The sequence below is a fragment of the Rhodnius prolixus genome, unplaced genomic scaffold, assembly GCF_049639745.1.
Source record: "Rhodnius prolixus isolate KJV_2025 unplaced genomic scaffold, Rpr scaffold_7, whole genome shotgun sequence".
Classification (NCBI taxonomy): domain Eukaryota; kingdom Metazoa; phylum Arthropoda; class Insecta; order Hemiptera; family Reduviidae; genus Rhodnius; species Rhodnius prolixus.
Window position 1 is genome coordinate 21,074,989 of NW_027411582.1, and position 27,502 is coordinate 21,102,490.

At 34.9% G+C, this 27,502-nt stretch overlaps 1 protein-coding gene and 1 pseudogene across 7 annotated transcripts in view; both read left to right on the top strand.

Annotated features, from left to right (window-relative positions):
- Positions 1-27,502, top strand: part of Pgant9 (polypeptide N-acetylgalactosaminyltransferase 9) — a 709,503-nt gene that overhangs the window by 629,346 nt on the left and 52,655 nt on the right. The window contains exon 1 of one of the 7 annotated variants that reach the window (XM_074114446.1): positions 7,993-8,132. The exons of the other annotated variants lie outside the window; for them this stretch is intronic. The gene's annotated coding sequence lies outside the window, so the exon portion shown is untranslated. Of the gene's footprint in view, positions 1-7,992; positions 8,133-27,502 lie in introns of those variants that run through there. 7 annotated transcript variants of the gene reach the window in all.
- Positions 7,229-7,910, top strand: LOC141447167 (zinc finger Ran-binding domain-containing protein 2 pseudogene; annotated as a pseudogene).

Below are 27,502 nucleotides of genomic sequence, written 5' to 3' on the forward strand. Positions count from 1 at the left end.
TGCTACTGATTTTTTTAAAATTAAATTTCTGTTTGAAACTAATTTAGTATACTGAGAAACTTTTCTTTTTTCTGTTGCAGGTAGGTTTTATTAAGTGTTGACTTCTCTCTGAAACGCCATATTTGAGGTAACCTTTTTTTTAAAACTTTTTCTTGACTCACCAAATATACTTTTCATGTTAAAACTTGTTAAAAAATACCAAACTTTTTTTTTTTAAAAAAAAAAGCTTTCTTATTGGGTTATAAAGCAATCATCACCTAATTCTCCCTACTACCTGCTTTTAAATATTAATAATAATAAAAGTTTTCTTTCTAGTACAAAGTTTTGAGATAAAATTATCGAGAAAGTTTCCATTTTTTTGATATTCATATAATATATTAAATTTCAAGATAATAAAAATATCAGCTTGCTTAAAATTGATGAAATAATAAATATCAAAAAAAGTACATTATTTTTCTTCTTTTTCCGCCAGACTAAAACTTATTTTCCTTGTGTTATTGAACGAAAATTGTTTTTCCATCCTCTCTAAATATATTTTTGGCGCAAATTTCTCTTTTACCTCGATCTTGGCGTTTGCATAATGGCTTTTTTTTAAGAGTTTTACGTTTTATGCAGTCTACGAAACATTTAAAATTTGAGGGGGGGTTTTTCCAAAAATAAAGCTGATTTGACATAAGATTTTTAACTGAGTTTACAAGCTAGCTTAACTTATAATTTCTTGATGACATCATCACAGTCGAATTCGTCTCTTCCAACGAATTAGCGTAGCCAGCTTTTTCTATACGCTGTAATACATGGGCATGGAAGGTTAGTGAGGAAATGGTACAAAATGTATTGGATAGGCCCGAAAAAGAACAATACCTCATACCTTTTTGTACCAACTATACTCTGCTCAACCTAGAGAGAGTGTGATGTACGAGGTGTGGCTATTAAATAACGAGACTATTGCTGTAAAACATTTTATTTTAAATTTATACATATTTAGTTATTATCACCTTCAATATACACCCCTTCCCTATCCCTACAACGCTCCATGCGAATTTACCATTGTTCAAAACCGTGCTGGAAGTCTTTTTCTATGAGCTCCTGCATGATGAGTGCCGCTTTTTCTTTCACAGCTTCAACGTCCCTTTTAATGCAGATTTGACTTTAGGGAACCAGATAAAAGTCACATGGGGCCAGGTCAGGCCCCATAAGGCGGATGGCCTAAAACGGGGATGTTGTACTTGGCTAGAAACGTCTTGACAGACAATGCAGTGTGAGCCGGCGCGTTGTCTTGATGGAGAACCCCGTGACTTGTTCTTCCACAAATCGGGTCGTTTTTTCCTTACTCTTTCACGGAGTTGAGCAAGCACCTCACGAAAGTAATGTTGATTAATTATAATCGACATTTTCATCCGTTTTGTACTTGGAAGGGCGACCCGGGCGGTCATCATCTCCGACGTCTTCACGGCCATCTTGGAAACGCTTGAACCACTCAAAAACTCGCGCACGTGATTAACATTCATCGCCATAAACTTCTTTTAATAAAAGATAAGTTTCAGTAGCGGTTTTACCAAGTTTTGATGTGAAATTTCACGACAATTCGTTGCTTTACTACATGTGTAGTATCATGTTTTCGGCAAATCGAAACTAACACCTCTTATACAAACGACAGTTCCGGTCAGACAGATTTCTGTGCAAACACGTGAGACGCGGCAATCGAAAGAGAAGGCTTCACGCTGCACAGCTGTTGGTCGTTAGGATTTGGGCGCATGAATAGTTTTTCTGAAGCAGCAACAGTCACGTTATTTAATAGCCACACCTCGTAAATATCTTCCAACGAATTAGCGGTTAGAGACTCTCTTCTTCTTGTTCTTCCTGTACAATAATATCACGATCAAGCATTTCTTTGTTGTAGTACTCAGCGTGTTCCCGTAAGGCCGTTATTCCTTGAAATGGGTATCCAGTATTGAACTATTAATGACTTCTATATGCATTTTTGCGATAATGTTTACGAAACGAGTTTTCATTAAAAGCAATCCGCCATATTGACACCACAACATGGCGAACTTACTACTTTTTTTCATATTTTTTCTCCAAATTAACTCGAATTTTCTTTTTCCCTTTAGACATAAATGAGATAAACCAATAAATATAATCACATTTGAATAGAAATTTTCATTTTAAATTTGGCCCATTTAACTATGGTCATCTATGTCTTCTACGGTTCCCATGTGATCCAATTAAATGTAAAAGCATTTTCAATCTAGAGGTATTGAAAACGCACTAAATCGTAACAACTCTTATTTTTTCGAACTTAGAGGACCTCAAATCGGATATTTACGGCGCGAACTCAAGTGATATGGTTTGTTAATCAAGGGAGCTTTGTTATCACAATCTTTATTGTGCTACTTGAATTTTCTATTTAAAATTTTTAGCTGGTGTTACCCAGGGCAGCGTTCTAGGTCCTCTTCTTTACTCCTTATATACACCAGACATACCCCAGCATCCAAATACCATCCTTTCCACCTTTGCTGATGATACTGCAATCTTATCTCCTGATTCTGATCCTCTTATCGCTACACGAACTCTTCAAACGCACATCAACCACTTACAGGACTGGCTCAATAAATGGCGAATCAAAACTAACGTTACGAAATCAAAATAGTATTTACTCTCAGATGAAAATCCTACCTTCCATCTTCATCAAGTACTACACCAAACGGTTTACATGGAATCCCCCAGGCTAGACTGAAAAGACAAGAAACTAACCAAACCTACAAAACTTCTCGCCAGAATACATGACAAACGTTCGAAACTTAACCTACAAAACAAAAGTCTCTTATACCTTCTGTTACTGCGTCCTAATTGGTAATACGGCGTCGAAGTAACTAACGAAGTTGACTAAACATTCCAATTCTCTACGCATATAGTCCATTACAGTCAAAAGTACTACGAAAACTACTTAACGCTCCATTCTACATATATTTCTAACCTCATCATCCATTATGATCTCAAAATCCCTTTCGTCAAAGATCTTGAGGAAACTTAAATAAAACTGAAACTAAAAAGATTGAAAAGAAAGAAATAGGAGGTTTTTTAAGCCAGATTTAAAATATGATTTTTTAAACTTAATATTTGGCCGTCCTTTCATGTTTATAAACGAAGTTGTTACTGTAAATCTTTAATGTGAGATAAACATTGGATAATCTTTTTAGGAGGCTGTGGTAGCTGAATCAAAACAAATCTCTCCTAAATTTTTAATTCAGCGTTTTGTCTCAAAAGAATTGTTTGTAGCAAAAATTTCTAAATTCATTGTTGCTTACAAAATTTAAGTATTGTACAATCATTATCACGAAACATTATTTTATTCATTCTCAAGTTACATTTAAAAATCACAAGTTTATCGTGCAATTATTGCTTCTCCAGGAATGTCAGTGTACATAATTTTAGTTGGAATAAAATACTACTTCAAAATTTGGGAATTTGCAGATAATATTGTGAGAGTTAAAACCATGAGAATAAGTAGGAAGATATAATCGAGTTGGTAGTCGTACCAGATTTTTTTCGGTGAATAATAAATAGGTTTGAATTTTGCATTGCGACGTCAGACACGAAGGTCACGTATAAAATATTGATGACAACCTGGTTTGAAGGTGAAATTGCGTAGAATTTTTTTGGCTAGCCCTATAGAGGCTTGAAGCTTGAGGCTTCAATTTTATTTTTACCATTCTGCATTCTCAATTCTCAATCCTCACCATCTTGGAATATATTGGAAATTTGAATTCACTTTATACGCTTGTAGTCTATCACTCGGCAAGTTTTGGCTGTGCATTCTAGATGAGGAAGAGAAGGATAGAGAGCTACCCCAGAATACAGGATGTATAACCTAACCAGTGTGGGAGCTTCAGTATTACTTGGGAAGTCCAATAGTTAAAGAAGCAGGAGAAGTAAAAGGAAAGATAGGGCTGGGTAGCAGCTCTTTTTTGCCAGGATCAGAATACCTTAGGGGTAGAAGCAGGCTGAAAGCGTTTTGATTTATCACCTTGAAGCCATTTCTCAGTGGGTAGGACTTCTATTCTTAATACTTACCTTCAACATGCATCGCCTCTCTTTTACGCAGCTTGATAGTCGGTAGAAATATATTCAAAACGCGTAGCCAGCTTTTTCTATACGCTGTAATACATGGGCATGGAAGGTTGGTGAGGAAATGGTACAAAATGTATTGGATAGGCCCGAAAAAGAACAATACCTCATACCTTTTTTGTACCAACTATACTCTGCTCAACCTAGAGAGAGTGTGATGTACGAGGTGTGGCTATTAAATAACGAGACTATTGCTGTAAAACATTTTATTTTAAATTTATACATATTTAGTTATTATCACCTTCAATATACACCCCTCCCCTATCCCTACAACGCTCCATGCGAATTTACCATTGTTCGAAACCGTGCTGGAAGTCTTTTTCTATGAGCTCCTGCATGACGAGTGCCGCTTTTTCTTTCACAGCTTCAACGTCCCTTTTAATGCAGATTTGACTTTAGGGAACCAGATAAAAGTCACATGGGGCCAGGTCAGGCCCCATAAGGCGGATGGCCTAAAACTGGGATGTTGTACTTGGCTAGAAACGTCTTGACAGACAATGCAGTGTGAGCCGGCGCGTTGTCTTGATGGAGAACCCCGTGACTTGTTCTTCCACAAATCGGGTCGTTTTTTTCCTTACTCTTTCACGGAGTTGAGCAAGCACCTCACCGATAGTAATGTTGATTAATTATAATCGACATTTTCATCCGTTTTGTACTTGGAAGGACGACCCGGGCGGTCTTCATCTCCGACGTCTTCACGGCCATCTTGGAAACGCTTGAACCACACAAAAAACTCTGCACGTGATTAACATTCATCGCCATAAACTTCTTTTAATAAAAGATAAGTTTCAGTAGCGGTTTTACCAAGTTTTGATGTGAAATTTCACGACAATTCGTTGCTCTACTACAATGTGTAGTATCATGTTTTCGGGCAAAACGAAACTAACACCTCTTACACAAACGACAGTTCCGGTCAGACAGATTTCTGTGCAAACACGTGAGAGGCGGCAATCGAAAGAGAAGGCTTTACGCTGCACAGCTGTCGGTCGTTAGGATTTGGGCGCATGCATAGTTCTTTTGTAGCAGCAACAGTCTCGTTATTTAATAGCCACACCTCGTAAATATCTTCTCGTTTTCTAAGGCATTTCTATTTTTTTAAATCAAATCTTCATCCATGATTTCAACTAAACTATTTCTTAATACATTTAATGGCGTTAATTTATTAAACATTCTACGTTTACTTTATCCATTAATTGAAGAAGTTTAACGAATAGTATGATTTAAATTAGAGGTAGTGTAGCATTACATGAGTGGTTGCCAATTTACCCAATAGTGGAAAAGGGTAACCAACTGTGTTTTATATCGCTAATCAAACTGTAATTGAGATCTCAATAGACATGAAATAGAAATGTTTATTTCCGCCTACTTTAGTAAACGGAAGTAGTACTTTCGGGCAGATTTTTTGAAATTCATCTTTTATTAAAAGTTATGTCCGTTTTATGTTATGTTCCCCCTGAGTCAAAAAAAAACTATGATTATGTAGATAATATTCTGAAGTTTGTGGAAATGATTTTAGTTTTTTAGCAACTTTTTTAAACACAAAATAGATTTGGAAAATAAAAAATTATTGCCTAGAAGCCTAGAAGTTAACGGTAAGAAAGATTCCGTAGCAAGAGTATTGTGAGACAGTTACGAGGGTCGTTTGAAAAGTCCGTGCAAAGTCAGAGAGATAGCACCACTGGCGCGTATCGAGGTTATGTTTAGTTAGTAGCATCTCTTGGAAGAACACCCACCAAGTTTCAGCCAGATCGGTCTATTTCTTTGTGTTTGGCATTCGTTTGAATCGAGGAAGTCGAGTGATTTTCAAAAAATGGACAAAAAAGAATTTCGTGTGTTGATTAAACACTACTTTATGAAAGGCAAAAGGCCTCAGGAGACTAAAGAGAAGCTTGATAAACATTATGGTGACTCTGCACCTTCGATTAGAACAGTTTATAAGTGGTTTCAAAATTTTCGGAGTGGCCATATGGGCACAAGTGACGCTGAGAACGTTCTGGACGCCCTGTTGAGGTTACTACTCCAGAAATCATTGATAAAATCCATGATATGGTGATGGATGACAGAAGAGTGAAGGTGCGTGAGATTGCTAGTGCTGTGGGCATCTCGAATGAACGGGTACATAATATTTTGCATCAACATTTGGACATGACAAAGCTATCCGCAAGATGGGTGCCGCGATTGCTCACGCTTGACCAAAAACGAAATCGTGTGAAGTGTTGCAAGGACGGTTTGCAGCTGTTCCAGAAGAATCCGCAGGACTTTAAGCGTCGTTTCGTCACTGTGGATGAAACATGGATACATCACTACACTCCTGATACCAAAGAACAATCTAAACAATGGGTTACCAAGGGGGGAATCTGCGCCAAAAAAGGGCGAAGACCGTTCCTTCGGCCGGAAAGATTACGGCGACTGTCTTTTGGGATTCGCAAGGAATAATCCTCATCGACTATCTGGAAAAGGGTAAAACTATTACAGGTGCATATTATTCATCGTTATTGGACCGTTTGAAAACCGAGCTGCAAGAAAAACGCCCACGATTGGCCCACAAAAAAGTCCTTTTCCATCACGATAACGCCCTAGCTCACACCTCAGCAGTTGTGGTCGCAAAATTAATGGAAATAGGGTTCCAACTCGTTTCACATCCCCCCCCCCCTATTCTCCAGACTTGGCTCCCTCGGACTACTATTTGTTCCCCAATATGAAGAAATGGCTGGTGGGAAAAAGATTTTATTCAAACGAGGAGGTGATTGCAGAAACGAATGGCTATTTTTCAGACTTGGACAAATACTATTATTCGGAAGGGATCAACAAACTAGAGCAGCGTTGGACGAAGTGTATGAGCCTAAAAGGAGACTATGTTGAAAAATAAAAAAGGTTTACCCCAAAAAATTAAGTAGTTTTTATTTTTGCACGGACTTTTCAAACGACCCTCGTATGTAAGTGAAGTCTAAAACTGTGCAACAAACTGATTTATCTGCCTCTGGTATTGAATTTCGAAACCGGTCAGGGTTACAATGAAAGAAAAAAAAATATTTATTTCATTTTCACTTGTTACTTGATACCTATCACTATATTAAAAACATATGTTAAACACTTTTTTGAGAAATTAATTTTGTTTCATAATTGTGATAATCAGCCGTCTTTGAAGTTTTCCAATTGTTTTTACTGTATTTTTTATATATGTTGTGCGTTTTTTTGTACATTTGTTTTGATAATATTTTGTAAATATGAGTAATTTGAGACGTCGATTTAGTAAAAGAGATACTTCGTGGGTATGTAAAAGAACTAATTGCGGTATAGAAAATGATAAAGATAGAATATTATGCCGTTCTTGTGGTAAAAGTAAGAAAACTACTTATAGAGTTGGTAGAGATTTAGCACAATCTAGTGGAGGTTTATTTTCACCAACCGATTGGATATGTAAAAGTTGTGGTAATATTAATTGGGCAAAAAGGATATCCTGTAATCTGTGTAATAAAAGTAGAGATGATTTATTAGATGAAATAAGAACTGGAGCCGGTGGTGGCTACAATGAACGTGATATTGTTGAATACGTTAAAAATTCGGATTCGGACAATGAATACGATGAATATGGGCGAATTAAGAAAAGAAAAAAATTGGGTAAAAATGCGAACTATCAACGAATAAAACAGGAATCATTACGTGATGATGATGACGATGATATGGACAGTCAATCAAGTGCTGAAGATGTTGATAAGTATGATTTGAGTGCTTTTCTAAAATCTGAACAAACAGCCGAAGGTTTGTGAATATAGACTTCAAATAGTTTTCTGTCTCTTGTCCTCTCTCTATTATAACAACTCTAAATTGTACAAAAAAAAAAAATTTCTAATTCCAAATTGTATTAAATACAATTTTGTTTTTAAATATAGCATTTACAAAAAAAAACATATGTTCAGTAATTCTAAATTTTGATTAGAACTAGAAATCAGTAAGCATACAGGAAATCTGCGTTTCATGAATATATGTCTGTTCATCTAAGGGTGAGTTATTGTCATATTTACATATTTTGTTGTGTGAATTTAGTGCAGCTTGAATCACGAATATTATAATTTATTTCTTTTTATATTAAAGGAGAAGGTGGTAATATGGGACAGTCCTTTTTTTACTTTGCATATTTTGAACACTAAGGTATTTAAGTAAAATCATAGTCATACAGTATTTGTCTTTGTAAATTTGGAGCCCCCCTGAGTAGATTACAGCAAGGAGTCTGGTGTTACACTGAAAAAGTCGGTCGTAATATTGGGTTTTCAGAAAGTGTGGTCCGTAATATGGGGACACACATAATAATTATACGTTAATGTTCTCTCGTTTCTCCATGAATTGTAAGAATAAGCCTTTAAATATGCCACAAAAACTATATTTTACACAATTATCGTACACTAAGGATAAAAAAATTAGAGTGTAATCAGTTTTCTTAGAGAAAATGTCAAGAAATCTTCGAAATTTTCTTTTTAAGCCCTTTATAGAAAAAGTATGTATAAGACGCTAGTTTCGTCCTCAGTGCCACTTTTCACACTTACTTGGCAGACGATTACAACTTGACAACGCTGTCCCATAATACCACCATACACCGCGTACAATATAACCTCATTTTTTCCCCCAATATACATTCATATTTGAAATCCATAATACTGGCAATTAAAACTCTCTTCTTTCTACATCTTTAATGTCTAAGGAAAATTATACTAACTTTCCTCGGTATTAACCAAAAGCAGAGGAAAATCAACCTTAAGAAAACTTTTTTAGCATTGACATTTTGTGGAGGATATTTAGAAGGATAGTTGGCTTTGATCATAATCACGCTGTAGGTGCTTATAATTATTTAGAAACTTAAGTCACTGAAGCACCATCCGACCGTTATTCTATATCCAAATCTCTCATATCTGCCATGTAAGATCCTCCTTCAGGGTGTTCATTTTAAGACGGCTCAAATGCATTTCATGCTTGATTTTCAACACGGTCCTCTCTTGGACAAAGCTGCCACTCGATTGGACGCGCTGCCTTCTGCAGCAGACAAAGCCTACCCCAAAGAGGTAGTAAGGCACCAAAAACTAACAGTTAGCACCACTGGTTTCACAAAAACAGGGGTGTCCCAAATTCCGACCCTGTCACATGTTACCACCTTCTCCTCTATTTAATGGTATTTTCATTTTTTTCTTAATTACTTAAAATTTAAATTTTAATAAATCTAACCGCAATTCTTAAAAGCTACAAATACCATGAGTGGTAGAAAGAATAGAAAATTTGTAAATCATTTCATAACTTTGCTAAAATAATTGGATTTATTCCAAGTATGACCTACCATCGAGCCAAACTGATCGAATCTCAAATCGGATTTTGGGGTTTTAATCGGCTTTATTAAAATATTATTATTATTATTATTACAAATACAATAATACTCTTGCTAAATTACTAAATCACTACTAATCTCTGAACCGAAAGGGTAGTAATGTAATGTTTATTTCGAAGGATAGTTGGCTTTGATCATAATCACGCTGTAGGTGCTTATAATTATTTAGAAACTTAAGTCACTGAAGCACCATCCGACCGTTATTCTATATCCAAATCTCTCATATCTGCCATGTAAGATCCTCCTTCAGGGTGTTCATTTTAAGACGGCTCAAATGCATTTCATGCTTGATTTTCAACACGGTCCTCTCTTGGACAAAGCTGCCACTCGATTGGACGCGCTGCCTTCTGCAGCAGACAAAGCCTACCCCAAAGAGGTAGTAAGGCACCAAAAACTAACAGTTAGCACCACTGGTTTCACAAAAACAGGGGTGTCCCAAATTCCGACCCTGTCACATGTTACCACCTTCTCCTCTATTTAATGGTATTTTCATTTTTTTCTTAATTACTTAAAATTTAAATTTTAATAAATCTAACCGCAATTCTTAAAAGCTACAAATACCATGAGTGGTAGAAAGAATAGAAAATTTGTAAATCATTTCATAACTTTGCTAAAATAATTGGATTTATTCCAAGTATGACCTACCATCGAGCCAAACTGATCGAATCTCAAATCGGATTTTGGGGTTTTAATCGGCTTTATTAAAATATTATTATTATTATTATTACAAATACAATAATACTCTTGCTAAATTACTAAATCACTACTAATCTCTGAACCGAAAGGGTAGTAATGTAATGTTTATTTCGAAGGATAGTTGGCTTTGATCATAATCACGCTGTAGGTGCTTATAATTATTTAGAAACTTAAGTCACTGAAGCACCATCCGACCGTTATTCTATATCCAAATCTCTCATATCTGCCATGTAAGATCCTCCTTCAGGGTGTTCATTTTAAGACGGCTCAAATGCATTTCATGCTTAAACGGTTGATCTGAGCAAAAAGTAGTAGAGGAAAAATTTGTTTGCCCGTCACCTCTAGTTTCAGAATATGTGACTTGATTTTAGATTCCTGATCGCATACACGACAGACGCGCGTCCAAAATTAAAAGTTCGCAGTCGACCCCCATTTTCATATACACAGTTTTAAAGAGTATAAAAAGTTGTGAAATAAACAGGAAACCGCAATTCGGTATCTTTAAAATTAAAGGTGCTAGGCCATTTCAAAATCTGATATTAATCATATTTCAATTTTTTAACTTGTTATCAAAGAGAAAGAAGAGCACGCGATAGGTCATTTTTATGTATTTTTTCATCCCCTTTCTACTGAAAATAATACTAGCAGTAAAGCTAGTATTTTTCTTAATATCGGGGAAATAATTAGTGGTTAGAGTGATTTTTCTATGAAAACTGAAATGTTAAGAGCTTTAGATGTTCTCAAGCATTTATAAAAATTAATTTTACATCTGTTACAAACAAGAAGGTTTAATAATTATTTGGTAATTTTGGGAGAGTTGCGTTTAATTACCAAAAAAATTGAAAACCTCCTGCCACATATTTAAGTTATCAATATCTTCCATTTAAAGGATCAAACTTATTCCTTAATTTATCAAATAATGCACTTTACTCAACTTGTTAAGCATGTACTGGGCCTTCAAAGGTGTCTCCTCAGGTACAGAGAGCAGTTGATAACCTCCTGGCTAACCTGGATAACCTGCTTTGTTTGTAACAGATGTAAAATTAATTTTTAGCCATTTTGTGTTTGCTTGAGAACATCTAAAGCTCTTAACATTTCAGTTTTCTTAGAAAAATCATTCGGAAAACGACTTATTTCCCGATATTAAGAAAAATACTAGCTTTACTGGCTTAGCAATATTTTTAGTAGAAAGGGGATGAAAAAATACATAAAAATGACCTATCGCGTGCTCTTCTATCTCTTTGATAACAACTTAAAATATTGATATATGATTAATAAGTACCAGATTTTGAAATGGCCTAGCACCTTTAATTTTGAAGATATCGAATTGCGGTTTCCGGTTTCTTTCATAACTTTTCATACTCTTTAAAACCGTGAATATGAAAATAAGGGTCAACAGCGAACCCTCACTTTTGGGGGTGCAGGAATCTAACTAAAATTAAGTCACATATTCTGAAACTAGAGGCGACGGGCAACAAATTTTTCCTCTACCATTTTTTTGCTCAGATTAACCGTTTAAGCATGAAATGCATTTGAGCCGTCTTAATATGAACACTCTATACCACGAAATGAGTAGCTCTCGTTTGCTTTAGACATAATGGGGGTATTATTAAAGACTGTGTAAAGAGATGGAAGTAAATATATTTTGGGATTTGCGCTCCTTAAAGTACGCCAATACCATCAGTGTGAGCAAAAGTGCTTAAAAATGCCTATTTTTAATGTTGCAGAAGTGGATTTTGAATTAAAAATTAAAGTAAAGTAGAAATAGTACATTCTGCGGTTTTCTTTTCGCTGAAACCTTCTTTTCCCGAAGTGACCAAAGAATCCAACCCAGAATTCTCAACTACTGAAGCGACTATTCATTTAAGAGATTTTGAAGAGCAATTTCAGGAATTCAGCCCAAACTAATCTTACGAATTCCATTCTAAATCAAAGCCCAACAATCCACAAAGATCTCTCAATATACTTTTCTTTAAAGATATTATCGAAGAACGCTACAGATAATTCAATGAATATTTTAACCTTTCTTATCTCCTTTCATCTCGCAGACTTCCTGATTATTCTCTAGATGTCTGCGAAGGATGTGGCCTTAAAGACGTTCAGGAGATGTTAGTTTAGGAGTATCGTTAGTGGTTTCTCATTTCTTTATTTTAGTTTCAATTAATTTATTTGTTAAAATAAACTAATTTAGGTTTTGCCTTATTTTATTACCCTCATCGAATCTTTAGTGCCAATAAAGACGTCTCTACTTACCAAAAAAAGTGCATTTTTTATGAATTTAAGATCTATTCAATCGGACCAGTTCCGATAAAAATTCAATTTAGAAATTTTAGCACGATACATCTTACTTTTGTCAGCAGTGGAATAAAAACTTAAAAAAAATGAAAGAAAAATAAGGAAATAAAATTGTTGTTAGATTTTTTGTAAACTGCGTAGCGCCTAAACGCGCGAACCGATTTTCATGAATGAGTTGTCATTCAATTCGGAATTTTATGTAGATGTGCCTTTTGGGGGTCTCGACGCTGTACATCGAATGAGAGAGGAGTTAGCCCCCTTTATGTAAGGCCCCTTCCAAAATTATTATTACTAATTACTCTGTAAATCTTGGCCTGATTTTGATAAAATTTGGTAGGATGTTAGGGTTAAGGCTCCCCTTTGTAACAATAAAGCGACGGTCTGCTCTTACACTTGTTAAGGGGAAGTATAGCAATCGTTTCAAATTAGCAACGCGTGAACCGATTTTCATGAATGAAGTGTCATATTATTCAAAATTTTATGTAGATTTGCATTTTAGAGGTCTCGACGCTGTGCACATTTGGGAGGGGAGTTCGCCCAATGTATGTAAGGCCCCTTCCAATATTATTATTACTGATAACTCTGTAAATCTTAGCTCGAATTGATAAAATTTGGAAGGATAAAAGGGTTAGGGCCCCCCTGCATAACAGTAAAGCGATGGTCTGCTCTTACTTTATTATATTATATATACGTTGTAGTTTTATTTTTTATATGTGACTAAACTAACTGACGGACTAAGTCCGCCAAGCCGGTCCCAAGCCCAGGTGAGAAAGGATGAGGGGTCCGTCGGAGTTACTTATGTTTCAGGATCTACGTCATTAAATATTTATTTGTATTTACTTAGTTTAAAACAAAGTTTAAAGTTTAACAAATTAAAAACAAACAATTGGTAGCTTAAGCTTTTGTAGATATCGCTTTAAAAAAAAACTGCTGTTCTCAGCATCAGCAAATTCAGCGTATTAACTGAAATAAAATATAAAACAAAAAAAAAATACTGCAGTTTGAATATAATTGACGTAAATTGTAAAACAAATATGTGCTGTGCAATTCTAAAGTTTAATATTGTGGGGCCTTGTTGATGAACATCATGTCTAATAATTAATACCTTAAAGTTCCGATTCTTTCAGTTCCAATGAGCTGCATAGTTTGATTTCATTAAATTTTAATTTTTAGAGACTATATTTGTAGAGAAATAATTTAGTTGCACATTTTGGCCGCTCCAATAGAGGAGCGCCAATGATCAAGTAGAAATCTATTTGACGCGTCAAACTGGTAAGGTGTGCGTAGAAATTATCATACATACAGTGACTCCCATTAATATTGGGACACCTATTACAAAATGATTTAAAAGGAAAATGAAAACAACATACAAAAGTTTGGAATTTTTTTTTTTTTAAATTACATTAGCAACATCTGTAGAAATTATATATAAGTATAAATCGATGAAATTCCAAACTGTTAGGTAGCACTTTTTGAAAAAGTGTGAAATAAGGCTCTCAAAAATATTGGGACACCAGAAGTGCTAGAGTTTAAACGTTCAATATTAAAATCTCATACAATTTAATATTTGGTTGGTAATAATTTAATAATTGCTTTTTGACTTACAATAGCCCTCTAACGATCAGGCATAGGTGAAACAAGTTTTTGGTTAATTCAGGTGGTGTTTTTTTCCCATTCTTCCAGGAAACATCGTTTTAATTAATTTTTGTTAGATATTACTCGTTTACTTAATGCATTAGCTAAATATTGCCATAAATGTTCAATAGGATTAAGATCCGGTGACTGTGGAGGGGTTTGCAGAACTTTTGGGCAATTATACAACAACCACTGACGTACTATCCAAGCCGTATGTTTGGGGTCGTTGTCTTGATAAAATTTAAAAGACCCTAAAATACCCAATTTTTCAGCACTTTTTTTCAAATTATTTTTTAATATATTGCTATAAACCATTTTGTCCATCACTCCATCAATAAACACTAATTCACCTACACCTGATGCGGACCTCTAGCCCCAAACCATAACTGACCCACCTCCACCCGGTGGTGCAGCTTTAAAACCCTTTAAAGTTGGCTATAAATTCTTCTTTTCGAGTTCAGCATTCGCTTTCCTCCAGACCATAACCCGTCCATCTGACTGAAAAACATTAAATTTTGATTCATCGCTAAAGAGTACGTCATTCCAAAAGTCACTATTTACATCAAAATATTTTTCGGCAAATTTCACTCTCTTAACACGATTTGTCTTACTGACGAAAGGTTTTTTCCTGGCTACTCTACCGTGATAGTCGTGTTTTCTTAGGACTCTCCGAACAGTTTCTGCTCCTACTTCCTTTCTGAACATATCAAAAATTTCACTTTTAAGTTTTGGAGCACTAAGTCGAGGATCTTCTTTAATTCTTCTTAATATATAACGCTGCTCTCTCTCAGAGAGCAGTTGAGGACGGCCTTTTTGTGGGGTTGAAACAATTCTTTTTTTCTTTTTGGTAACGCTGAATGATGTTCCACGCAGTAGATGTTTTAGGTCCGATCAGTTTTTCTGTCTCTCTAACACTTTTTATTGTCTTTGTGCAAAGAAATTACAATTTTTCTTTGTTCAATTGTTGTATTTGTATTTTTGCGTGACATGTTGCACCTGGCGTGGTTTATATGAACTAATTTAATTATTAATTTCATATTGAATATTTGTTTAAGGTAAATATTTACAAATTGTGTAAATATTCGGGCTGAACTCTGAAAAAACAATAAATTATAATAGTGTCCCAATATTTATGAGAGGTAAAATTTGCACTTAATTATTATATTTTTTTTTTTAGTCTATCAAAAAATTTTTATATATTTATTTTAATATATTTCTATTTAACTAATAGTAATTATAAATTAAATGAATTTACAATAATTTAAATAAATCAGTGCTACTTTATATTTTCGTCAATTTTTAATTTTTGTATGTACTGTCCCAATATTAATGGGAGTCACTGTAGATATGTAAATTTATTTTCATATCCGCTCCATTAAAGACATGGGATGTATAAAAGATCAAAAGCTCTACTCCCTTGGTTTAGAATACGTAGGGTTTTCATCACAACCTTCACCTCCCATCAAGTTGGGATTCTGCGTCTGAGAAAAAAAACAATGTGTCATGGAGGAGTAATCCAAGATGGTAGAATGAATAACAGGGAATGGAAAAAATTGTGTATAATTAACAAAAAGGGGTTATTTCTAATATTACATGTTATTAAACATGACGAAATAGTAAATAATTATTTAGTTAGATTATCTGAAAGGGAAAAAAATACGAATCCTTAAAGCATCAGTGTAAAAAGATAAACTGACCAAATTGCGGGATTTTGTTAAACAAAAGGACGAGAGATAAGAGCCCTAAAAGAAGATGGTATAGAACAGGAATAGAATTTTGATAAGAACCAGCTAGAGAATTGGAAATGGATAATGGTAAACTGGATTCAAGTTATTGATATTATTAATGACCTGATAAAATAATAATGATTATTGTAAGTAATATAGACAATCAAAGGCGCCACGATAGCCGAGCGGGTTAGAGGTGAGGTCCGCAAAGCTATGATAAATTACGGTCCCTAGGTTCGATTCCCGGGCTCTAAGCCTTGGTTTTTATTTAATGTTTAATATGAGAAATTATAGAAAAATACGTTTTCTAGTCGCCTCCTCCACTTTACCTAAATTTGGTAATTGTAAATGTAAAGCCAGCCTGAAAAATAGGGGACACTACTTTACTTAAGACATTGCCGACTGCACAGAGTTTCAACTGAATAAAGTGTCTGAATCTTCCAAATTACTCTCTGAATCGCTTGAAATTATTCTACGAGTAGATCTATTTCCTGGTTTGATAATGTCCCCCATCATGGATATCAAAATTGTTTTCTGAACATTCTAATGCCAGTATCAAGATGAAATTCATTAAAAGCATCTTCAATTTCCTGGGACATTTTATTAAAGTCTTTTATTATATTACAAAGATAAATTACAAAATAGATATGCGAGTTGTTATGCTCAATACAAAAATTGTAAGACTGGAATTGTAGATGACTAGGCTACGAGGAGCACTATTTATATTTTGAGCCTAATAATAAAAAAAACAATAATTTGTCATTGAAAATGACTTCATTGTTTTTCAAAATATTCTCCTTTATGATCTACGTATACACTTCTGCATGCGTTCGAACCACTTGCCAAAGCATTTTTTCCAATCCGCTTGAGACACCTCCAAAACATGGTTTTTGAGTGCATCAACGGCTTCTTCTGCCGACGAAAATCGTTGTCCACGTAATTTATTCTTGACGTTCGGAAACAAAAAGAAGTCATTTGGTGCCAAATCAGGACTGTACGGCGGATGACCCATTAATTCGATTTTTTGAGTGCTCAAATAGTCGGTTGTTAGACGAGATGTGTGATAGCTGGCATCACTCGAAGTGCTTCGAGCGCGAACAACCTATGTTGGATTTGGTTCATCTTGAAACACCCATACAGTCGACTGCTGTTTAGTTTCCGGCTCATACGCATATATCCATGATTCGTCACCTGTTACAATCAAGCACCGCCATTGTATTTCTTAAGCATTTGTTTGCACCAATCGACACGAGCATCTTTTTGAGATTTTGTCAGATTAAGTGGGATTCAACGAGAACAGAACCTTTTTCACGGCTATATGATCATGCAATATTTTATTTATGCTGGTGGAACTAATGCCTAAGGTTGCCTCAATCTCACAGTATGTCACATGACGATCTTGTATTATTAGTTTTTGCCCAGCATCACTGTTTTCTGGCACAACAACTGATTTTTGGGACGACCTTCACGACTTTCGTCGGTGAGCAAACGACGACCACGATTGAATTCGTTATACGAGCGTTTCACAGTGGCAAAGGATGGGGCTTTATCGCCAAAAGTGGAAATAAGTTGGTCGATATACTCCTGTCTTGATAATCCACGACGAAAGTCGTAATAAATCATTGCACGAAAATTTTCACGAGTTAATTCCCATTTTTTCGCTGAGACACAATTTACAAGTGACTGTAAACAACAAAAATCTCGCTCAAATAACAAAACGTTCTGAAGAAGGTTATAGACCAAAATATAAGTAGTGCCCTAAGAATCAACTGTAATCCAATATGGCGTATATTTTTTTTTGAAAATTTCATAGACCGTTTATCAGCATTATTTTTAGCAATATCTCTTTCTTTCACATCTCCTAATTCTTTTACTCTCTATTATTTAAAAAATATAGTGATAATATATAGCGATCAACGAAATGAAGCGGGCATCAAAATATATAAGTTCTTAATATACGTAAAACCATGTACGTATTCAGTACTCCATTGCATTGCATTGTCAAAAGGGGAGATTTTCCCGTTCGGTTGTGCACTGACATTTTACAAAACGGAGAGATTTCACAGACTCATCACTGTGGGTGTTTTTTTTTTAAGACTTCAAAGCCGAAATTCGGAAAACACAGCCATGATTATTAATCCTGCTTTTAAACATGCTTATCTTCAATGTAGTTGCTTTTCCCTTCTTATTTTGTTGTTGTTGTTCTTTTAGACAAAAGAAGTAACCTATCCTTTCAACAGAGGATCCCCTGGTGGCCTCTAGTGCCCCCAGACATGGAGGCTATACCCTTTAAGAGCTATCTATTATTCAGTCTCGTAATACTTCCAGACTCTGTCTAGCTCCCAGTTGATACTGTCTCAGTGCATGCAACTTTCAAATCCCACTTTTATCCTTCTTGACGAAAACTTCAACTTCACTTCATCCACTTCTTTAAAAAAAGAAATCTTTACTAAGTAAAATTGAAAATTATGTAAACTTTCTCTTAGCTGAAAATAAAAAAAATAATCATAAAAATCAGATTTCTAAAACTTGTTTTATCCTTTAAAAAAAAGGGACTTTTTCTGGATTAGCTTTAACATAAGCTGAAATTAAATCATCAAAGTGAATTTTAAATTGAATTAATTTAAATAGATAAAGAGTCTTCCAAGATTCCTTTTAAAAAAGTCCTCTGAATCCTTCCTTTAATTTAACTAACCATTGACGTTACTCGTAGAACTGTTTTTATGTCTCTTAGTCCAGTAGTTGGAGTGATTGCATTTCACATTGACTTGAAAAATTTAATTTTAACTCGAAAAAAGTTTAATAAAATTTAATACAGGGTGACCATGGTTACAGGCTCCACCCACTTTTTTTTTTAACGGCGGGAAATTTCGAAAAAATAAAAAACACGTATTTAATCATTTTTAGTCTAGTTTATTTTCAGTGATTGGCCCATTTTTTTAAACCCCTGTATCTCGAGATACAGCATCCAACTTTTGTTTTTCAAATGGAACGTTATATTTTTTGTTGCATATTTTTATAGTATTTGAGTTCCTAAAAAAAACAAAAAAAAATTTTTTGAAATCGGTTAGGTTTTTCAAAAGTTATGGTAATTTAAAATATGAAAAACGAATTTCAGTTTACTGTCAAAATTACGTTATTTTTTTTAAAGAATCTGTTCAAACTGGGCACAACCAACGGATAGGCAAGCCAAAACTCTGGACTCCCACGCTTTGCTTGTAGCAGCACTTATGGTAGCGAAGTCAAGATCTAGGCAGGCTAGAGTAATTCGACGTTTCAGATCATCGACTGAAGCCACGGGTTTAAAGACACTTTACACTTTATTTTTTAGGTATCCCCACAAAATATAGTCCACTTGGGTCAAGTCCGGAGACCGAGGTGGCCATTGGATGGGACAATGAGTCCTTACACACTTTTAATGGAAATTTCTGCCCAGCTAACCTCGAACCACTCTCGCCGGGCAACCATCTTGTTGAAAATACAAATCTATCCGACGTTGTAGATGAACATCTTCAAGCGGAACTGGCAAAATGTCTGAAAAAAAAGTTGGATACCTTTCACCAGTTAAGTTCTCTCTGTAGAAGTATGGGCCGATTAGTTGATTTCCTATAACTCCACCTAAACGTTTGTAGAAAAAAGCAACCTGAACGTCGAATACTTCTAGCCTGCCTAGATCTTGACTTCGCCACGATAAGTGCTGCTACAAGCAAAGCGTGGGCGTCCAGAGTTTTGGCTTGCCTATCCGTTGGTTGTGTCCAGTTTGAATAGATTCTTTAAAAAAAATAACGTAATTTTGACAATAAACTGAAATTTGTTTTTCATATTTTAAATTACCATAACTTTTGAAAAACCTAACCGATTTCAAAAAAAAATTTTTTGTTGTTTTTAGGAGATCAAATACTACAAAAATATGCAACAAAAAATATAACGTTCAATTTGAAAAACAAAAGTTGTATGCTGTATCTCGAGATACAAGGGTTTAAAAAAATGGGCCAATCACTGAAAATAAACTAGACTAAAAATGATTAAATACGTGTTTTTTATTTTTTCGAAATTTCCCGCCGTTAAAAAAAAAAGTGGGTGGAGCATATAACTTTGGTCACCCTATATATAAAAAAAAGATAGTAGTTCTGAAGCAGGAAAATTGCCATTTTCTTTGGGTTGCCTAAAAGTTTTGGGATAGTACTACATCGGTTCCATGATAAAAACCAAAATGTCTGAAGGCTAAGTTAGGTACCGAGACACAAAGGATACAGGAGGCTGGCCAAGGATAGGACCTCCGGATATCCTTAGGCCTTTGCTGCCAAAAAAAAGTGCCGATGAGGCTATTGGAGAATGGGCTAACGCGAAAACATATTCTCTGATGGTCTGAGGAAAAGTTGCTCCAAAATCTTCTTTTTTTTGGAAAGGCCAGAATCCCTCCCAATTCCTCGGCAAAATAAAATTCAAGCTGCCCTAATTACAGGCAGCTAGTGCATTCATGGATACCCTGTAGCATTGATGGCGAATCTATGACCCGCGGGTCAGACACTGACCCGCTCAAGCTTTTTCACTGACCCACACAATTGCTAGGCAACCATTTGTTTCTTTACGCGGGTTGATTTAGATTTTCTAATTGTGTGGATAATTTATATTCTATCTGTATTTTTTTTCAATCACGCATTGACACAAAAGCAATTTAAATGCTATCTATAACCTTTAGTTTGATCATTACAGTTCTAAAACGCAAATGACGACAAATGCTTTTGTAGTATTTGAAATAAAGCAAAAGTGTTTACAAAATATCAAATAAAATGTATAATTTTACTCATATTTTGTTTGTTAAAAAGATCGACAACCCAAAGCAAATAACCATATTTAGATTTTTCTTCAGATAAAACACAGTTTTGTAAGGGTTTGTTCAGTTATGATTGTAAAAAGAGACTTCCATAGCACTTGTTTCGTCCCGTTACCCTTATGCCAACTGAATTTTAAAGATGTTTAGTTTTGAAAATATTCAGTTAAAAATGTTTAAACTTAACTCTTGCGCAAATGGGCATTAGTGAAATGAACAAAATTTGACCCACGTCTCAAAAAGGTTCGCCATCCCCTGCCCTATAGTAACCTGAAAGCCCAATTTAAGCAAGAAGGTTACTTGTTCTGTTACAGCGTGAAGCTTATCGCTACCTTAACAAAAACTTACAGTTTAAAAAGTTAAGTATAAGGGTTGATTAAACGCCAAAAGGTACACAAATCAGCAAGTACCCAACATTTCATTAATACTTCATTGATATTATTTAAGTAATTTTACCGCATTAATTTTCATTAATATTTTTTAAGAATTTATTAGATGTCACATACCCTTATGCTGGCCATTTTCATCTACAAAATATTTGTTCAAGTAGCACACCATTTAACTTAGATTGACTGTAATATCTATTTATCTATAATAATCAAACTATTAATTACAGGTGAAAAAGAAAACGTTATAAAAATAAAAAAATATGAGGCTTAAAAATTCAAAATTTTTTTTAAAAAATGCTTACACCAACATACATCAATGATTTTGTTTATTTATTTTTATTTTTAAATAAAAATCGTCGGTTTAAGTTCATTCTTCGATTAAAGTAATTGTTATTTTATGTAGTAGTCAATCTGGCTTTATCGTAAATAATATAGTTGTCTTCAATTACATTCTCCATCTAGGTGTTCTTCCCACAATGTTGTGTATATGTAATATAAAGTAAATAAGATATGCATATTTTTAGGACAGCTAATTATTCCAGTATTTTACTATAAGTAAAATTAGGGGAACTAAATTAAATTACAATTGAGAAATGAATAAATAATTTTGAATAATCTACTTGTTATTAACTGTGTGTAATTGTGCTCACGAATATTTCGGTAAGACGAATTCAAGACTGAAATATTGTTTTAAATCCTCCGTGATTCAAATTTAAACAGTAGCCGACTCTAAATTTGTCTTTTTCTAATTTAACATGCATGTATATGTGACAACTTCAGAATAAAGGGCACATTAAAGAGAAATCAGAAGAATAATTTGGAATAGAGTTAAAATAAAGTACCTATTTATACGAAGATATAATATACATTTTATCACAATTATAACTATTATGAATGAACTGGCCAGCATAAGGGTATGTGACATCTAATAAATTCTTAAAAAATATTAATGAAAATTAATGCGGTAAAATTACTTAAATAATATCAATGAAGTATTAATGAAATGTTGGGTACTTGCTGATTTGTGTACCTTTTGGCGTTTAATCAACCCTTATACTTAACTTTTTAAACTGTAAGTTTTTGTTAAGGAGATTTTTGTACCTTTTGGATAGATTTTCCTTTTTGTCTATTAGCAAAGTTACGCCTGCTTTACAGATTTTTTAAAATTTGGAATAAGCTATTCTATCATTATAACCTGATAAGGTGTTAAATCGGAACCGTAATTACCACTAGAGAGATCTTTTTAAAGAATGGTTATAGTTGCGGTCCCCAAACCATCCTCAATAACCATTTTTTGGAGAAAGCGTTTTGAATAAAATAGGAAGGTATTTGTACGTAAATAGCAAAATTAAACTGCGATTTCAGTACTTCCTTTTAAGAGGAGCAAGAAAAATAAACTGCGATTACAGTACTTCTCCCTAAAAGGCAAAGATTTTGAAGCGAACGACAATTCATTGATGTAAATCGGTTCACTCATTGATAATTTTAACGATTGCAGTACTTCCTCTTAGTAGGTGTAAGAGCATGATGGCACTTCACAGCCACGTAGAGGAGCTTTAATCACTTCTTCGTGCTAAATTTTATCAAAATCGGACTAAGCTTTGTAGAAATATTGGTAATAATAGTTTTAGAAAGGGCCTTATTTGGGTGGGGCGAACTCCCCTCCTTATGAGGCATAGCGTCGAGACTTTTAAAGTACAAATCTGTACAAAATTTCGATTCGAATGACACTTCATTCATGAAAATCGGTTCACGTGTCGATAATTTGAAACGATTGCTATACTTCCCCTTAACAAGTGTAAGAGCAGATCGTCGCTTTATTGTTAGGTAGGGGAGCCCTAACCCTATCATCCTACCAAATTTTATCAAAATCGGGCCAAGATTTACAGAGTAATTAGTAATAATAATTTTGGAGGGGGCCTTACATAAAGGGGGCTAACTCCTCTCCCATTCGATGCACAGGGCCGAGACCCCCAAAAGGCACATCTACATAAAATTCCCAATCGAATGACACCTCATTCATGAAAATCGGTTCACGCGTTTAGGCGCTACGTTGTTTACAAAAAAGGTAACAACAAGAACAAGAACAACAAGAAGAAGAAGAAGAACAAGAACAAGAACATTTTTTGAAAAAGCGGTTTTTGCTCATTTTCAGCAACTTTTTTCTCGAAACCTATTAGATCTGGGTGGTTGCAAAAAAATTACAGTTATGAAGGAGGGTTTGGAGTAAGATTTAAAGAAAATTTGGGAATTTTATCTTTTATAGAAAAAGAGAAAAAAATTGTCAAAGTTGGGTGTTTTTCAACGTTACGCTTTTTCGTGCAGTTTTTGATGGTCAACCCTTATACAACTGTCCTACCGGACAGTTTTAATAAAGGAAGCTGTCAATACGCGAGTAAAATCTGTTACCCTATTATATTTATATAATAATGTCAATATATTAAATGATATATAACATAATTATGTAGTATATTCAAGCGGTAACAAAATTACGAAACACAATACCTTGAAATCAAACTAACTTTAAAAAGAACGCGGTTACATAACCTACTCCCAAAAATAGATAACATGGTGGAATCTCCGAAGAATATCCTAATTAGGTTGAATACGTCACTACTAAGTCAAGCTGAAGTTCTATTTAGCTTCTTACAAGGAATCAAAATATCTCCATGGGTATTTCACAAGTTAACCATAATAATGTACTTGGAGACAGATTCACTGAAGTGAAATACGTAACGATAAGTATAACACCAACTTCACCAATAATATTCACAGAACTTTACTATACAAATATAGTAAAGTTATTTTGTATATTTGAAGTAGGTACAGAATTAATAATGGATAGATTTACACATTGTAAGATGGCGATTTAATTATAGAAAATAATATTGGAGCAACAAATAGAAGATTCACAAATAAAATTTTAATCTTAAATTTAAATTTCTTGTAGCACGCAAAGTTTACAATGCATTTAATTGCAGTAGGTGGTGCAGAAGGGAACCCGAAATGGAATTTATTAGTATAGTTTGCCCAATGAATATAATTATTAATAATTAGGCTTATCGAGTGGTAGACACGATTTCATCCTCCCTTGAGAAAAAAGAGTGTTGCTCGGGTGTCTTTCTCGATGTGAAGCAAGCCTTCGATCGGTTATGGCACCCGGGCTTGCTCAGGAAACTCAAGGGCATTCTTCCGTTCACACACTTCCTCATCTTGAAGTCCTATTTGTCAGATCGTTATTTTCAAATTCAAATCGGAACATCATACTCAGCTAAACATCGTATTGAAGCGGGTGTTCCTCAAGGAAGCATCTTAGGACCTATCCTATAAGTATGTTTTATATACACAGCAGACATACCAATCCATCCTGAAACTGTCCTCCTAACTTATGCAGATGATACAGCTATACTTTCTCCTCACATTGATCCGGTAACTTCACACAGAAACCTTCAAACTCATCTCTTCTCTCTTGAGGAATGGTTTAAAAAATGGAAAAATCAAGTTAAATGAGACAAAAATCTCAAAATATTACTTTTACTCTCCGCCGGATCACTCTTCATCCGATCTTCTATGACTCGATTCCAATTCCTCCTGCCAAGGTTGTCCGTTATCTTGGGCTGTATTTAGACAAAAAGACTGGACTTGGAACCCGCACACACGACTTAAACGAACTGAAGTTAACATGCGTTATCGGACTACTAGACCAACGTTCAAAACTTTCACTTGATAACAAACGACTGATTTACAATTCTATACTAAAACCCTCCTGGACGTACGGTATTGAACTGTGGAGTTCAACGAAACGCTCCAATCTTCAACGAATTCAATCTCTTCAGTCTAAAATTCTTCGCACTATCGTTAACGCTCCATTTTACGTTTCAAATCTAACCATCCACACAGACTTGGAAATTCCGTTTGTAGGTCCAGGTTGCACGAACTCGCTATAAAAGTTTTCATCCAGAACTTGCACTCTCATTCCAATCCTCTTGTCCACCATTTATCATCTCATCACCATCCAGATCATCCTCCCAGACGATTAAAATCAGCCTGTGGCCTCGCGATTTTCCCTCTTCTCAAGAGAGTAGCTAATCCTGGAGACGACTTAGGGAGTGTTACCTCTGGGGTAACTTCTCTCCTCAATTAGTGAGAGTTTGTAGTGGTGTCAGTTATTGTCATTGTTACTTATAGCTTATCTAGCGTTGGTGTAACTTAACAAATAAATTTTTAAAAAATAAAAATAATAATCAGGCATGGATACATGTTTTTTAAGCTGAGATTCGTAGACAGCGTAGGATATGAAGGTGTGATGATGCTCTTCCGTTTACTTAGCTGCCAATCAGTGCAATAACGTGTTCGTTTACACTGAAAGAACATTTCAGTTACTTTTCAGCCAAATCCATTATAAAAACTGATTTTACAGAAAAATCATCCAGAATATTCTAGCCTAGATTCTGGACAGATCTTTTTTAGTGTGTAATGTGGATTCCAAAATTAAATATTAAACCTCCGGATAATGTTCACTCGTTTTAGGCATCACTGGACAGTGAATTGTACGAAGCACCTTTATTATCGTACAAATTCTGTGGCCACCTTATTTTTTAATTAATTTTGTTCCCTACATTACATACAGTTCATTGGAAATAAGCAATTAAAAAATTTCATAATTATCCAAAACAAAAAAGGAAAACATCTATAAAAGCTATCAGGGTGGAAAGCTACCGGGAAACTGGCTTTTCCTCGTTCTTTAGTGTCACTTCCTTTTGTAACCTTATTTTGCTTCTGTGTTATTTTATTTATTTATTTATTCTTATTTTGCAACCCAGATTTTAAAATAAGATTCTACCAGCTTGCTGAGAAAAAAAAAAGGTAAGCAGTATCCGTTCTACTTCACCGCATTCTCTAGAGAATATTTGTAAGCCATAGATATAGAATTTCCTTTGCTGTGACTCAGATTACATCCGTCTCTATTCATAACCTGTCCTTTTTTTCCACTTCCCTCTGGCTCTCTGCTTTTGCACCTGTTTTGAATAAATAATGATCACGTAAAGGGAAAAAATCAATTAGAACTTATTATGGTTTATTTTGTAACAAAAAGAAAAATGAACATTATTTCCAACTTAATAACAGTACCAATGAGAAAAGAGTTTGTTGGTTGTTCTTTATATTCTTTTACTTCCAAGAGGTTTTTACAACGATTCAACGTGGCAACTAAATATTCATTGGAATTCTGGACTGAAGATGTATATTCATCTCTCTTTAAACCCATATTGTTTTTTTTTGTGTGTGTGTTTTTAAGTGCTGGTTTAATATTAATTTCGAGCAGTATGAGGTCATTTGTTTTGAGTTTACGATGCTTAAATCTTTGAGGTTAACACTCCAGTACAGACTAATAGTTCCAGAAAAGCTAGAATTAGGATAAGATTCATTTAAAGATTAAACTAGCAGATTCTCTTCACCGTTTAGATTCTCAAATAGAGTCTCGTGAAGCCTCTAAATTTCATAAACGTATTCAATCATATAGCTCACGTTAGACTCATGAAGATGGAAAGCGCTTCACTTCTGATTGAAGAAGATGTCATTTCCTTTATTCCAAGACACAATAGCTCAAAATTTCTTGGTGCCATGTATGTTTTGAAGTCAGTAACTGTTGCGCTAATGCTAATAGTCCTACCACGACAAGACTAACGCTATACTCTTCACCAAACGAAGACCCTCCTTTAACCGACAAATCAGACATAATAACACTCTCATTCCGTGGTCTACCCACGTTAAGTACTTAGGGCTAACTTTAGACAACAAACTGACTTTCACTACGCACGTTTAGGGACAAAGTAAACGCAGGCAAACTGGACTACAAGACTATTATTTCCTCTACTCTCACGTGACTCCAAAATGACTGTAGACCAACAAACTCCTCCTCTACAAAGTGGTCATTAGGCCGATGTTGCTCTAAGCCTGCTCCGCCTGGAGCCTGGACTTGTAGTAGCAACATCAAGAAACTCCAAAGACAACACAAAACAAATGTCTCAGACTTAGCGACAGACTCTCCAAGACGCACTAAAATTGACTCACTCCACGAGACTGCATCCATTATCCCCCAGTAAGGTAGCCGAGCGGGTTAAGAGGCGAGACCTGCAAAGCTAATATGCATTGTGGTACTGGGTTCGATTCCCGGTCTTGGCCTTGGATTTTATTTAATGGTTAAGTGAGAAATAGTAAAGTACATTTGCTATTCGCCTTCGTCCACGGCACCTAGTAAATGGTAGTTGGACGTTAAGCCCCGCCTGAAATAATAGGCGATTACTTTACTTTTACTTTACTTTACTTTTATCCCCCAGTACACTCCTAAGATCCAAAATCAGTCTGTTGAAACTCCTTTCCATCCTAGACTGCCATCCTAATCCACTCTGCCGCGCCATAACCT